Source organism: Myotis brandtii, unplaced genomic scaffold (genome assembly GCF_000412655.1).
Source record: "Myotis brandtii unplaced genomic scaffold, ASM41265v1 scaffold165, whole genome shotgun sequence".
NCBI lineage: Eukaryota > Metazoa > Chordata > Mammalia > Chiroptera > Vespertilionidae > Myotis > Myotis brandtii.
The window spans coordinates 13,914,476-13,928,251 of record NW_005356042.1 but is presented as its reverse complement, the minus strand read 5'-3'; the positions used below and the strand labels follow the sequence as shown (position 1 = coordinate 13,928,251).

Here is a 13,776-nt window from a genome sequence, read left to right as displayed (position 1 = left end):
AGAGGGTGGCCTGAGCCTCCCTCTGCGGGGCAATCTCGGAGCCCCCCGATTGACTGCCAGTGGCCAGGGCCTCCCTCTGCGGGCGATCGTGGGGCGATGGCGGGCCCTCCGACCAATCACATCGCACGCGCCTTGGCTGGCCTGGCGCCAGTGTGTGTCATCGCGTGGTCATCCAGAGGGTCGTTCTGCTGTTAGGCCGTTTGGCTAATTTGCATATTATACTTTTAATATTATAGATAATAGTAATGATGGTGACTATTATTATTTTCTTGCCTAGATTTTAACTGCTAAGAAAATATCTCCCAAGTAGTATGCTCTTCTTATTCTTATTTTTATTCTGATTTCTTGGGGGTTCCCCTTAAGTCTGTATAGTTTAGTGGTCAGCTAATGATTTGGGAAAGATCTGTGCTCAAGCAACTGAAGTTGAAAATACCTCCACCCTCTACCAATCAATGTGTGTCTGTATTGGGGAAAGCATTCAAAGTCACAGCTAATTGTCCAATATCCCTTGGTATTCTCTCTCCACTGGACTCTCTCCGGTCTTTCCTACACAGGTAGAGTCCCAGACAGCCAGTTACCTAGTTACCTCAGCCTCAGCCATTTTATGTCTCCCTCATTTCCAGAGTCTCCCTTTGAGTACATACATTTTAAGCAAATTCTATTCTAATGAACTATTGTGCTCTTTAAATCCAATGTATCCCATAAACACAGATGATACATTGGAAGTTGGTAGTTCTTGACTCTAATGAACTTATGAAGACTGTGTTTGGGTTGCAGAGTTGTATTAAAATAGAGTTGCTAGTGTATCTTGAAAAGAGGCCTTCTATTTCAGAATAATCATTATAAGAACAAGTGAAGCACTTCTCAAAGTTATCCTAAATCCTTAATAAATGTAAGTCTATGTGGTGCTTGTAGCATTAACTAGTGTTTTCAAAGCACCTGCCTTCTACACCTTTATACTTGAACAATAAATAAAAGCATGCTGAAAGACGGGGGTAGGGAAAAAAGCACAAAGCAGTGCTTAAGAAATTAAGTTACAGGAAATCTCGATGTGAGGGTGCAGTCTTCATGTAAAGAACTATTCATTTTCATTTTGAAAATATGGTCTATACATGTTGCTTCACATTTCAAGAAAGGGGTTTTATGCAGGAGCTTTAAATCTAAGTTTCTAGATTTCACAAATAGGGCAAATTTCCAATAATGTACAAATAAAGCAGACAAACCCTTACAAAACAAAAATTAAATATCCTCAGGATATTGAGAAAAATAAGCAGTTGTCTTTATTTTTATACAACTTGGAGGTATTTTGATGTTATCTTTCTAGCATGCAGTGTGTCATAACAGCCGGATGTATATATTCATTAATTTCAAAGTAGAAATACTGAAAGCCCTATGAGACACAAGAGTACCCATTGTGAACATCATTGCTTAAGATCCACATGTCCCAGATATCATCTGGTCCATCTATTTAAGAAAATAAAAATAATCTCAACTGCCCATACAATAGCATCCTTGTCCAGAGATCTCCTTTCCTTCAGTGTAGTAATTAGTGCTCTCAATTCTGGATTAGAGAAAAATAGTATTTTTCCTCAGTTTTGCTATATCTTTGTAAACTGAAGAACTGCATGGCCAAGCAGGCATCTGTTGCCATAGCTCATTGAGTACTCTCTGGGTGAGCAGATACTTACAGGATGGAGAGAAAGGAAGAGAGAAAACCCCAAAGAGAAATATCAATCAAATGTTTCTTCACTCCCCTGCACTTCATTCCCTCATTGGATTTTACTTCAGAACCAAAACAAAAATCACTGCCACATTATCATCTCAGTGATTTCTCCAGTTTAGATGCAAATGCAAGACCATCCTTTTCCTGGCTGGAGGCCTTCAAAAGCAGCAGTCTGAATCTAGTTCTCAATTCACCTATCTGCCCAAACCTCTTATTAGGAGAGGAAAATAAGAGGTGGCGCTTCTTCCAATAATAACTACCCAATATATCCTACTACTCTCCCAGGCCAGCCACCTAAACTCTTGAGCGGACATTCAAAGATTTTTTTCCTACACTGATAGCCACATTCTCAGTAACCTTCTAATTGAAAACTGCAGGGATGCTCAAAGATGCTGCTCTCTGAAATGTCTGTGCTGCCTGCACTGAGTTTTTATCAATCTCGAGGGCAAAAGTTCTCACTGGGAGTTGAATTGCACTAAGCCTCATTTTATAAACAGAAGAAAAGAAGCCAAGAGGCAAGAAAAAAATATAGATAACTACTGAAAATCATATATCAGCCCAATCAATTTGTTCTTCATTGAAGCCTAATTTTCCCTTTGAACCAGAGAAAGCTAAGGAGATAGCTTTCTGATACCATTCCTTCATACAAATCTATGTCAGCCTTCTAAGTGCAGCTAAGTGACAAAGCAGATTGGGCCATCAGGTAAGAGATTTAAAGAGAAAAGAGAATTGTGTGATAGGGAAAGCCTAAGAGACACCCGTAACGGTTGCCTAGAGCTGTCTGAAAGTCTTGGTTTCTTTCTAACAAAGGTTTTCTTAAAGGAATTGGGTTCAGCCCTGGCCAGTTTGGCTCAGTGGATAGAACGTCACATGTGGACTGAAGGGCTATGCGTTCCATTCCAATCAAGGGCACATACCTCGGATGGAGACTCAATGGGGGCTCAATCCCCTGGCACATACAAGGAGGCAACCAATGTTTCTCTGTCTCCCCCCCTCCCTTCCACTCTCTCTAAAAATCAATAGAAAATGTCCTTGGGTGAGGATTAACAAAACAAAACAAAAAAAGGAATTGGGTTCAGACAGGCATAAATTGAAATCACAGTTTAGTCAATTACCAGATATATTGCTTTAATTTATTTCAACCTTTTTGAACCTCAGTTTATAGTCTGTAAAAAGAGGACATGGGTAGTGCCATTATTCTTTGTTCTCCCAGAACCTGGCATGAAATCTGAAAATATTTGTCCATAATACTTTGTTTGTTTGTTAATCCTCACCTGAGAATATTTTTTCCATTGATTTTGAGAGAGAGAGAGGAAGGGGGGAGAGGGGGAGAAACAGAGAGAGAGAGAAACATTGATTGCCTCCCACAAGTGCTCTGACCCGGGGCCAGGGATGGAGCCTCGATCGAACCTCCAACTGAGGTCTGTGCCATTGACTGGAATTGAACTCCTGACCTTTCAGTCCCCAGGCCAACACTCTAATCACTGAGAAAACTGGCTAGGGCCATAATACTTTTGAAGAGAAGAATAAGGAAGGGAAGAACCAAGCACTCTGCTTTCGCTTAATAAACTTGGATGTATGTTGGTATACTTTCCTTAAATCTCTTCCAGACTTTTCCAAGCACACAGACTTCCTGAAAACTTTGTGAAGATCCTTAACTAAATCAAGTGAAGAGTGCCTGCAGGTGCTCATTTTAAAAAGTAGATTGGGAGAATTGGAAGGGAGCAAGATGATGGAATAGGAAGCCCTAGACCTCCCTCCCCCAACAGATACATGGATATAACAACAAAATACCTTGTGAGAAATCCAGAAACCAATTAAAAGGTTCCTGCACCCCAGGCAAGCTAGAAGCCAACCACATCAAAACCCATAATTCTTGACACTCTTCATTCTGTCTCCATCAAGGCCCTTGTAAGGGTAAATAATATAGACAAATACAGAAGCCTGTGGTATTGGAAGGTAGGTAAATAAATCCCTTTTAAATATGTATAGAAATTTTGAAAGCATCCTATATAATAAAAGGCTAATATGCAAATTGTCCCTATGGGCAGGAGTTCGACCGGGAGTTACACATGCGTTGACCAGGGGGTGGCGCAGAACATGGTGGGCTTCGACAACAGGCAGCCGGGGGAAGAGAGGCCCCGGCCGGTGGCCGGCAGCCACTAGGGACCCTTCCCGTGTACGAATTTCATGCACTGGGCCTCTAGTAAAATTATAAATCAATGTTAACAGATATTCAATATAAGAAGAAGTAATGTCATCAATTACATAATACACAAAAATTAATTCAAAATTAAAGACAAATGTAAGACCTAAAACTTAAACTTCTTTTTAAAAAAAAATAGGGGGAAAGCTTATAACATAGATTTGGTAATGATTTCTTGGATATTATACCAAAAGCACAAACAAAAATAGATAGGAGTTAAGAAGAACAAATTGGTAGTTACAAACAGTCACAGGGATGTATAGTATAGCATAGGGAATATAGTCAATAATACTGTAATAACTGTATATGGTGACAAGTTAATACTGGAAACCTTGGGGGAAACACTTTGTAAAGTATGTGATTGTACTCTAGCCACTATACTGTACACCTGAAACTTATACAGAATAAACTGAATGTAAACTTTAATTGAAAAAAATTTAGAGCACTGTGGCTTATTGACATGCACAAAAAAATTAGACAAATGGGACTATACCAAACTTGAAAACTTCACATCAAAAGAAACAATGAACAGAGTAAAAAGGTAGCCTATGTAATGGGAGAAAACAACTTCAAATCATATATCAAACAAGGGCTTAATATACTGAATATGTAAGAAACTCCTACAACTTAACAACAAAAATTAATAACCCAATTAGAAATTGGGAAAAGAACTTGAATACACATTTCTCCAAAGAAGATACACAAATTACTGATAAGCACATGAAAAGATGCTCAACATCACTAATAATCAATGAAACATAAATCAAAACCACAGGGAGATATCATCTCCCATCCATCAGGAGTGCCAACATCAAAAGAACAGAAATTACGTGTTGGTGAAGGTGTGGCAGAGTTGGAAACCTTGAGCACTGTTGAACACTCCACATCTGGAGGTTCCTCAGAAAATTAAAAATATAATTATCATATGATCCAGCAATCCCACACTTCTGGGTATATGTATATATCCAAATAATTCAAAACAGGATCTTGAAGAGATCTTTGCACATCCATGTTCATGACCGCACAAGAGAGGGAAGTAACCCAATTATCCATTGACAGGTGAATGGATAAATAACATGTAGTATATACATACAATTTTTATTCAACCTTAAAAAATAAGGAAATCCTATCAGACTACAACATGAATGAACCTCGAGGACATCTGTGCTAAATGAAGTAAGTCAGGTGCAAAAGGACAAATACTGTATGATTCCACTCATATGAAACATCTAAAATAGTCAAAATCATAGAAACCGAAAATAGAAAGGGGTTACCAAGAGCTAAGGGGAGGGGGAGGGAAGGTGGTGTTTAATGAATATAGAGCTTCAGTGTTGCAAATAAACAAGTTCTGGAGATCTGCTGCACAATAATGTCAATATACTTAACACTACTGAACTGTCCACTTAAAAATGGTTAAAATATATACCTAATGTTATGTGATTTTACAATTAAAAAATTTGAAAAAGAACTAGATTTTCATTTGAACTGGTTTATTAGGTTGTTTTGCCTTGGGTAATATTTTTGGAAAATAAATTTTTTAGTTCAATAGAAAAAATATGTATTTACATTCAATTGGCAGTTCAGCAAAACAGGCCAATCCAATTAAGACTCTATTCCTAACTAGGGCCAATCTGACTTGGATGGGAGCTAGTTGGTCTAATTTAAGCCAGCCTGTGGCTATTCTGAGGGTTTATTCTGCATGTCAAGCACAGAGGGGCTGAGAAAACTATTGATCACAGCCCTGGTTTCCCAAAAATGTCAGGGACATTTTATACTTTTTCTCTGAGATGTTAAATATCAGACCTACCATTAACCAGATTGTAAGAACAGGCACAATAAAGCCAATTCCAAAGTTCACATTATAGAATATCTCTCCAAAGGTCATACTGAGCTGGGGATCATAATGACCCTCTCCTTTGAGGGCTACTGATTTCTACAAAAGATGTCCCGACCCCTGCTTTGCAACTTGCACTTCTCCATAACAACAAACAATTCAGAGATGATTCTCTTCCTAAGAATCATTTAACACAAGCACAAGCCTCATTTAAAAAATAAAATCTCTCCCTGTTCCTTCTTACCAAACCATACTTCATGGGTCACCTAGCATGCCTTCCCTCACTGCAGTAAACCAACCTACTTTGTTGAACAAAAGGTTTGCCCCTGGTGGTCTTTAGCTACTGGAATTTTTCATCTCCTTTGCAGGAAAAGAATGTTTCCAACATACCTAAAACCAGCAGGCTTAGGTAAAAGGGTGTGTTCTTCTCCAACAGTGAGAATAAATCTGAGATTTTTAAATAATTACTCCCATCTCCTGGCCTGGCTCACCAGCAACCAGCCCAACAGAATCAGTACAATCGCTGGGAGCTGGGAAAGATGCCTCAGTCTGTGACTTTGCACAGTAAGCTCCTTTCTCAAACTCCAACCAGTGTTTCCCAACCTTCCCTTGAAAACAGTGGGTCCCTGAGGGCCTTTAAATCTAAGACCTCCTTCCTAAAATTTGGCATTTGACACTCATCCACCACGCCGGGTCAAGGCAGATTTAATCATTCAAGGTCTTGCTGAAATGTCACCTCTCCAGAGATACCTTCTTTGATCACTCTAACACGTCTTCACAGACAATCTCTAACCCATATCTTTTTTTTTTTCTTCTTCTTGGCACTTATATAAGGAACATTGAGTACTTAGCACTTTATGAATTGATTCACCATTTTATCAAATTCTCATCTTAATTTTCACACTTGAGAGTTTCATGGGTTAACTTTACAATCATGTCATCAACACGTCTCTTTTCTATAATATTTATTGTAAATATGGCATTTCTTGTTCATATTGCATTAGCTATTGCTCCAAAGAAAGACCAAAACAGTAGTGATAGACTGATTCCAGTTTGGTGCGTTTTGTTTTGTTTTTTAGTGTGGGGAGATTTAAATCCTATATCTATATAATAAAAGGGTAATATGCAAATTGACCCTCACAGCAGAACCACTGGGAATGACTGGTCACTATGACACACATTGACCACCAGGGGGCAGACGCTCAATGTAGGAGGTGCCCCCTGGGGGCGGGGGTGCTCCCACAGGGGGAGCTCTGCTCAGCCACAAGCCAGGATGATGGCTGCCAGCACAGCGGTGGTGGCTGGAGCCTCTCCCGCCTCCTCAGCAGCGCTAAGGATGTCTGACTGCAGCTTAGGCCTGCTCCCCACTGGCAAGTGAACATCCCCTGAGGGCTCCCGAGCTGCCAGAGGGATGTCTGATTGCCAGCTTAGGCCTGATCTCCCGGGGAGTGGGCCTAAGTCAGCAGGTGGACATCCCCTGAGGGGTCTCAGACTGCGAGAAGGCACAGGCCCGGCTGAGGGAATCCCCGCCCCGAGTGCACAAATTCATGTGCACCGGGCCTCTAGTATAGTTATAAAATCAAAGCATTTTATTTCTGTAAGAAACATTAGCGGTTATAAAACCAGTTTCTCGCCCAGCTGGAGTGGCTCAGTGGTTGAGCATCAACCTATGAACCAGGAGGTCATGGTTTGATTCCGGTCAGGGCACATTCCTGGGTTGCGGGCTTGATCCCCAGTAAGGGGTGGGCAGGAGGCAGGCCCGACCCCTGCTTTGCAACTTGCACTTCTCCATAACAACAAACAATTCAGAGATGATTCTCTTCCTAAGAATCATTTAACACAAGCACAAGCCTCATTTAAAAAATAAAATCTCTCCCTGTTCCTTCTTACCAAACCATACTTCATGGGTCACCTAGCATGCCTTCCCTCACTGCAGTAAACCAACCTACTTTGTTGAACAAAAGGTTTGCCCCTGGTGGTCTTTAGCTACTGGAATTTTTCATCTCCTTTGCAGGAAAAGAATGTTTCCAACATACCTAAAACCAGCAGGCTTAGGTAAAAGGGTGTGTTCTTCTCCAACAGTGAGAATAAATCTGAGATTTTTAAATAATTACTCCCATCTCCTGGCCTGGCTCACCAGCAACCAGCCCAACAGAATCAGTACAATCGCTGGGAGCTGGGAAAGATGCCTCAGTCTGTGACTTTGCACAGTAAGCTCCTTTCTCAAACTCCAACCAGTGTTTCCCAACCTTCCCTTGAAAACAGTGGGTCCCTGAGGGCCTTTAAATCTAAGACCTCCTTCCTAAAATTTGGCATTTGACACTCATCCACCACGCCGGGTCAAGGCAGATTTAATCATTCAAGGTCTTGCTGAAATGTCACCTCTCCAGAGATACCTTCTTTGATCACTCTAACACGTCTTCACAGACAATCTCTAACCCATATCTTTTTTTTTTTCTTCTTCTTGGCACTTATATAAGGAACATTGAGTACTTAGCACTTTATGAATTGATTCACCATTTTATCAAATTCTCATCTTAATTTTCACACTTGAGAGTTTCATGGGTTAACTTTACAATCATGTCATCAACACGTCTCTTTTCTATAATATTTATTGTAAATATGGCATTTCTTGTTCATATTGCATTAGCTATTGCTCCAAAGAAAGACCAAAACAGTAGTGATAGACTGATTCCAGTTTGGTGCGTTTTGTTTTGTTTTTTAGTGTGGGGAGATTTAAATCCTATATCTATATAATAAAAGGGTAATATGCAAATTGACCCTCACAGCAGAACCACTGGGAATGACTGGTCACTATGACACACATTGACCACCAGGGGGCAGACGCTCAATGTAGGAGCTGCCCCCTGGTGGTCAGTGTGCTCCCACAGGGGGAGCTCTGCTCAGCCACAAGCCAGGATGATGGCTGCCAGCACAGCGGTGGTGGCTGGAGCCTCTCCCGCCTCCTCAGCAGCGCTAAGGATGTCTGACTGCAGCTTAGGCCTGCTCCCCACTGGCAAGTGAACATCCCCTGAGGGCTCCCGAGCTGCCAGAGGGATGTCTGATTGCCAGCTTAGGCCTGATCTCCCGGGGAGTGGGCCTAAGTCAGCAGGTGGACATCCCCTGAGGGGTCTCAGACTGCGAGAAGGCACAGGCCCGGCTGAGGGAATCCCCGCCCCGAGTGCACAAATTCATGTGCACCGGGCCTCTAGTATAGTTATAAAATCAAAGCATTTTATTTCTGTAAGAAACATTAGCGGTTATAAAACCAGTTTCTCGCCCAGCTGGAGTGGCTCAGTGGTTGAGCATCAACCTATGAACCAGGAGGTCATGGTTTGATTCCGGTCAGGGCACATTCCTGGGTTGCGGGCTTGATCCCCAGTAAGGGGTGGGCAGGAGGCAGGCAATCGATGATTCTCTCTCAGCATTGATGTTTCTCTCTCTCTCTCCCTCTCTGAAATCAATAAAAACATATTTTTAAAAAAATAATAAAAAGTCAAAATTTTCTCATCTTAGAGAAATAAAATTGAGGGCTGGAGTGTGGAGGCAATTTGAAAATGCCCCAATTTATTGGTGACTGAATGCCAGGTGATACTTGATTAGAAAAGGGAAGAGGGTGACAGAGTATGTTTTGATTCCTATACCACTTTAGCATTTTGCCTCTTGAATTAATATCTTTTAAAATATACAATATATACAGCGTTTAAACAAGTATAAATCGAAGAACCACGAATAGTCCATTTCCCTTAATAACTGAGCAGTGCTATTGAAACTCTGTGACACTCCTTAATCATACTTTTCTCTTATTTTATTATGTAGAAGGGGCCAGGAACTATTCTGAATTTTCTCTTCATCATTTTTCTGTTTTTATTTGTAGTTTCATTACTAATGTGTTCTTGAATTTAAATGATTTCATACTGCAGGCATGCATTAAAAACTTGTGTTTTCCACTGCTTTTGAGACTCATCATTTTCATGTTAATTCATATTACTACATTAATTTTCACTGCTGTATAATATTCAAATGTCTAACAATGTCCTACTTTACCCATTCTCCTACTTGTAGATAAGTTAAACTTAACAATTTAGGATGACAGCTGAAAAGACATGAGTCAACGTTAAGGTAACTATTTGCTCCAAGAGAGTCTCCTGCAGAAAAATAAGACTGCAACCTAATAAATAAGGTCACTCTTATCTTCAGGAAATTCTTGCAGTTCACTTTATCCAGGCAAATAATTTGCAAATTTGGAAAACAGATCTTTTAGAAGGACAAGAATTTGCTCATCCTGACATGGTGGGCTTACCAGAACAATGGCTTAAAAAAAAAAAAAAAACACAAAAAAAACCTCCATTAACTCAAAAGGTGGCAGAGAAGAGGGGGAAAGGATGGAAGAACAGATGGAACAAAGAGAAAATAGCTAGCAAGATGGTAGGTGTAAATCCAACTGTATCAGTAATAATACTAAGAGCTGGGTAAAATTAATGAGACAAAATTCCGTTTCCTTTCCGGTGTAGGGACCTAGTTGAAGAAGCCACAAAGGAACGCAGAATCATTTGTGAGTTTGACCGGCAGGGCAAGAACAACTGCCGTGTACACTTACTGTGAGAAGGAGGCGGACACCGAGGCCTCAGGTTACGGGGCCCAGAACATTCCACTGAGCCGGGATGCCGTCAAAGATTGGGCTGCGGTGCTTCTCTCTACAGTCCTGCCACAACCCCACCAGCACCCCAGATGGCTTCCTGGAGGAGCGTGAGGCCACCCTGGAGTACATTTTGCACCATAAGAAGATCACCCTGCAGATGAAGGCCGACAAGAACAACAGGGTGTCCGGCGTGAGGAGCGCCAAGAGCTGCAGCAGCCACCGTGCGGGACCAGGTGCAGGGCTTCCTGGAGAAGGAGGCGGCCATGGAAAGCCGTCCCTTCAACCCCTTCACGTCCAAGGTCCAAGGATGCCTCCGGCAACAGCCCGGTTGATGCCCGTCTGCAGCAAGGACAAGGACAGGGGCTGCCCAGCTCCTGGATCCCGTCTCTGACCCCCGAGGCCAACGCCACCACGCTGGAGAAGCCCTGACGCACGGAGACCTTCCCCACGTCCGGGAAGCTGCTGCGCACGTCGACGCGCTGGCGCTGCACTCCGCGCGCAGGATACGTGGACCACGTGGCGTTCATCCCACGCAGGGGCACTACGCATGCGCCCTGACCAGCGCTGGCGCTGCACTCCGCGAGCAGGATACGTGGACCGCGTGGTGTTCATCCCACGCAGGAGCACTATGCATGCGCCCTGACCCGCGACAGCCTGAGCAATGCAGCGCCAGGTGGCCTTTGAGAGCACCGAGAAGCTGATTCTGAAGGGCATGGGAGTCCTGGTGAACAGACAGGCTATTGACCGCGGCATCGGCGCACCAGAGACCCAATCAACTGGCTTGGACGCAGGTAGGAAAAAAGCCTGGACCCAGACTGCCTGAGTCCAAATCCGGTCTCACTGATCACTGGCTGGACCAAATTGCCATAACCTCTCTCTGCCTCGTTTTATCCATCTTTAAATGGGAAGATGAATGGTCTCTTGCTTAAAGGGCTGGTGTGAAGATTAAGTGAGTAAATAGGTGAAGTGATTAGTACTGATTCCAGATTTTAATGGTAAATGGACTTAATATTCTACCCTTTAAAATGGTGTTTTCTGTTTTTAGTAAATGGTATTTGTTTAAGTAGCTTCCTTCTAATCCTACTCTCTTTATTCATGAGAGCTCTATATTTTATTGAATAGTTTTTCAACATCTGTCGATATCCTTTAGTTTCTTGTTTTAATGAACTAAGTTGATAAAGTTTCTATTTCTGAAGTCCTTGTTTTACTGAAATTAATCCCATTTGTTTATATCATAACTTTATAAATGGATAGCTGGTTCAGACTTCTAATCGTTTATTTGAAATATTTGCTTCTATATTTGTAAGTAGATTTGTCTTTTTTTTCCCTCCTGTGCAATATTTATGATATTTTCTACAATGAATTAAGGGCCTTTCATCTTTGTCTGTGGACAGGAATTATTTAAATAACATAGGAATTACATGATGTATGATCTTAGACGAAATTCAGTAAGACCATCTGAGCCTGCCACTGAATTTGATTCTGGTTATTGGCCTGTTCAAATTTTTTATATCATTTTGGGTCAAGTGGGATAGTTTGTCTTAATAACAAGTTATCTGTTGCGCTCAGATTTTCCAAATTTATCATCATGAGTTTGTACAAGATGCCATACACACACACACACACACACACACACACATTGACTTCAGAGAAAGGGAAAGAGTAACAGAAACATCAATGATGAGAGAGAATCATTGATCGGCTGCTGCTTGCACCACCCCCACACTGGGGATCGAACCCGCAACCCAGGCATGTGACCTTGACCAGAATTGAACCCGGGACCCTTCAGTCTGCAGGCTGATGCTCTATCCACTGAGCCAAACCAAATAGGGCTGTACAAGTTGCTTTAATATAAATCTTTAAACTTTTCTGCAATTGAAGAATGTGTTTCATTAACACTTTATTCATTTTCTCTCTTTTCATTCTCTCTCAACTAAGTTTGCCAAGGATTTCCTTTTTTATTTTACTACCCTTTCAAAAAACAAAATGTGTATTTTGTATCATATAACATAGACCATGTGGTATATTACAAAAAAAATTAAGGAGCAGTATCTTAAATTAGACAAAAGTTCATTTCTCTCTCATGTAAAAGAGGTGCAGAGGGTCCAGATTGTGTGGCTCAGTGGTTGAGCATCGACCTATGAACCAGGAGGTCACGGTTCGATTCGCAGTCAGGGCATATGCCCAGGTTGCAGGCTAGATCCCCAGAGTGGGGTGTGCAGGAGGCAGCCAATCAATGATTCTCTCTCATCACTGATGTTTCTATCTCTCCATCTCCCTTTCTTTCTGAAGTCAATAAAAATATATATTTTAAAAAAAAAGGTGCAGAGATGTATAGGCACCCTGGGTTTATCAAGTGCCCAGACTTAGTCTTCATGCTCTGATTCCCAATGAATAATTTCCATCCTTGTAATCCTTAAATTCACAAGAATAATTGGAGATCTAATAATTGGAGTCATGTTTCTGATCAGCAGCAGGTAGAGGAAGGGAAAAAAAAGGATCATTTCACCAATAATTCAGCCTCCTTTATTAGCTTTCCCAGAAGTTCCTGACCATGTGAGGGGGAAAAAAATCAAAGCTCTATACAGGAATGGATATTGCGTGAGAATAGAAGTGTCTGATACAATTTCATATATCATCTCAAACATTTCTGCTTTTATTTCTACTTTAATTTTCATTGCTTTCATGTGAATTATTTTTTTCTAATTTCTATTCGTTTTGATACTCATCTTATAAATTCTAAGGTCAAATCGTTTGTGTATATTTTGTCTTTTTAAAAAATAACAATAAAACATTTGAGAAATAAGTCAGTCAGAGAAAGACAAATACCATATGATCTCACTAATATGTGGATTCTAATGGAAAAAATAAAGTGATGAACAAAACAGAACCAGAGGCATAGATACATGGAACAGACTGACAGATGTCAGGGGGAGGAGGTAGAAGGTGAAGAGATTAGCCAAAGAATATGTATGCATATATAGCCCATGGGCACAGACAACAGTGTGACAATGGCCAGGGGAGGAGAGTGAAAGAGGGCAAAGTGGGGGTAAATGGGGGACATCTGTAATAGTGTCAATAATAAAAAAAAAATCCCTGGCCAGTTTTCTCAATGGTTAGAGCATTGGCCCACAGACCAAAGCAGCGGTTCTCAACCTGTGCGAAACCCCTCCTTTGACGGTCGAACGACCCTTTCACAGGGGTCGCCTAAGACCATTCTGCATATCAGATATTTACATTACGATTCATAACAGTAGCAAAATTACAGTTATGAACTAACAAAGAAAATAATTTTATGGTTGGGGGTCACAACATGAGGACCTGTTTTAAAGGGCTAGAAGGTTGAGAACCACTGGACCGAACGGTCACAT

General features: G+C 41.4%; 1 pseudogene; it reads left to right on the top strand.

Moving 5' to 3' along the window:
• LOC102253863 overlaps positions 1–10,963 on the top strand; it is a 13,104-nt pseudogene extending 2,141 nt beyond the window's left edge.
• Positions 10,964–13,776: the final 2,813 nt, after the last annotated feature.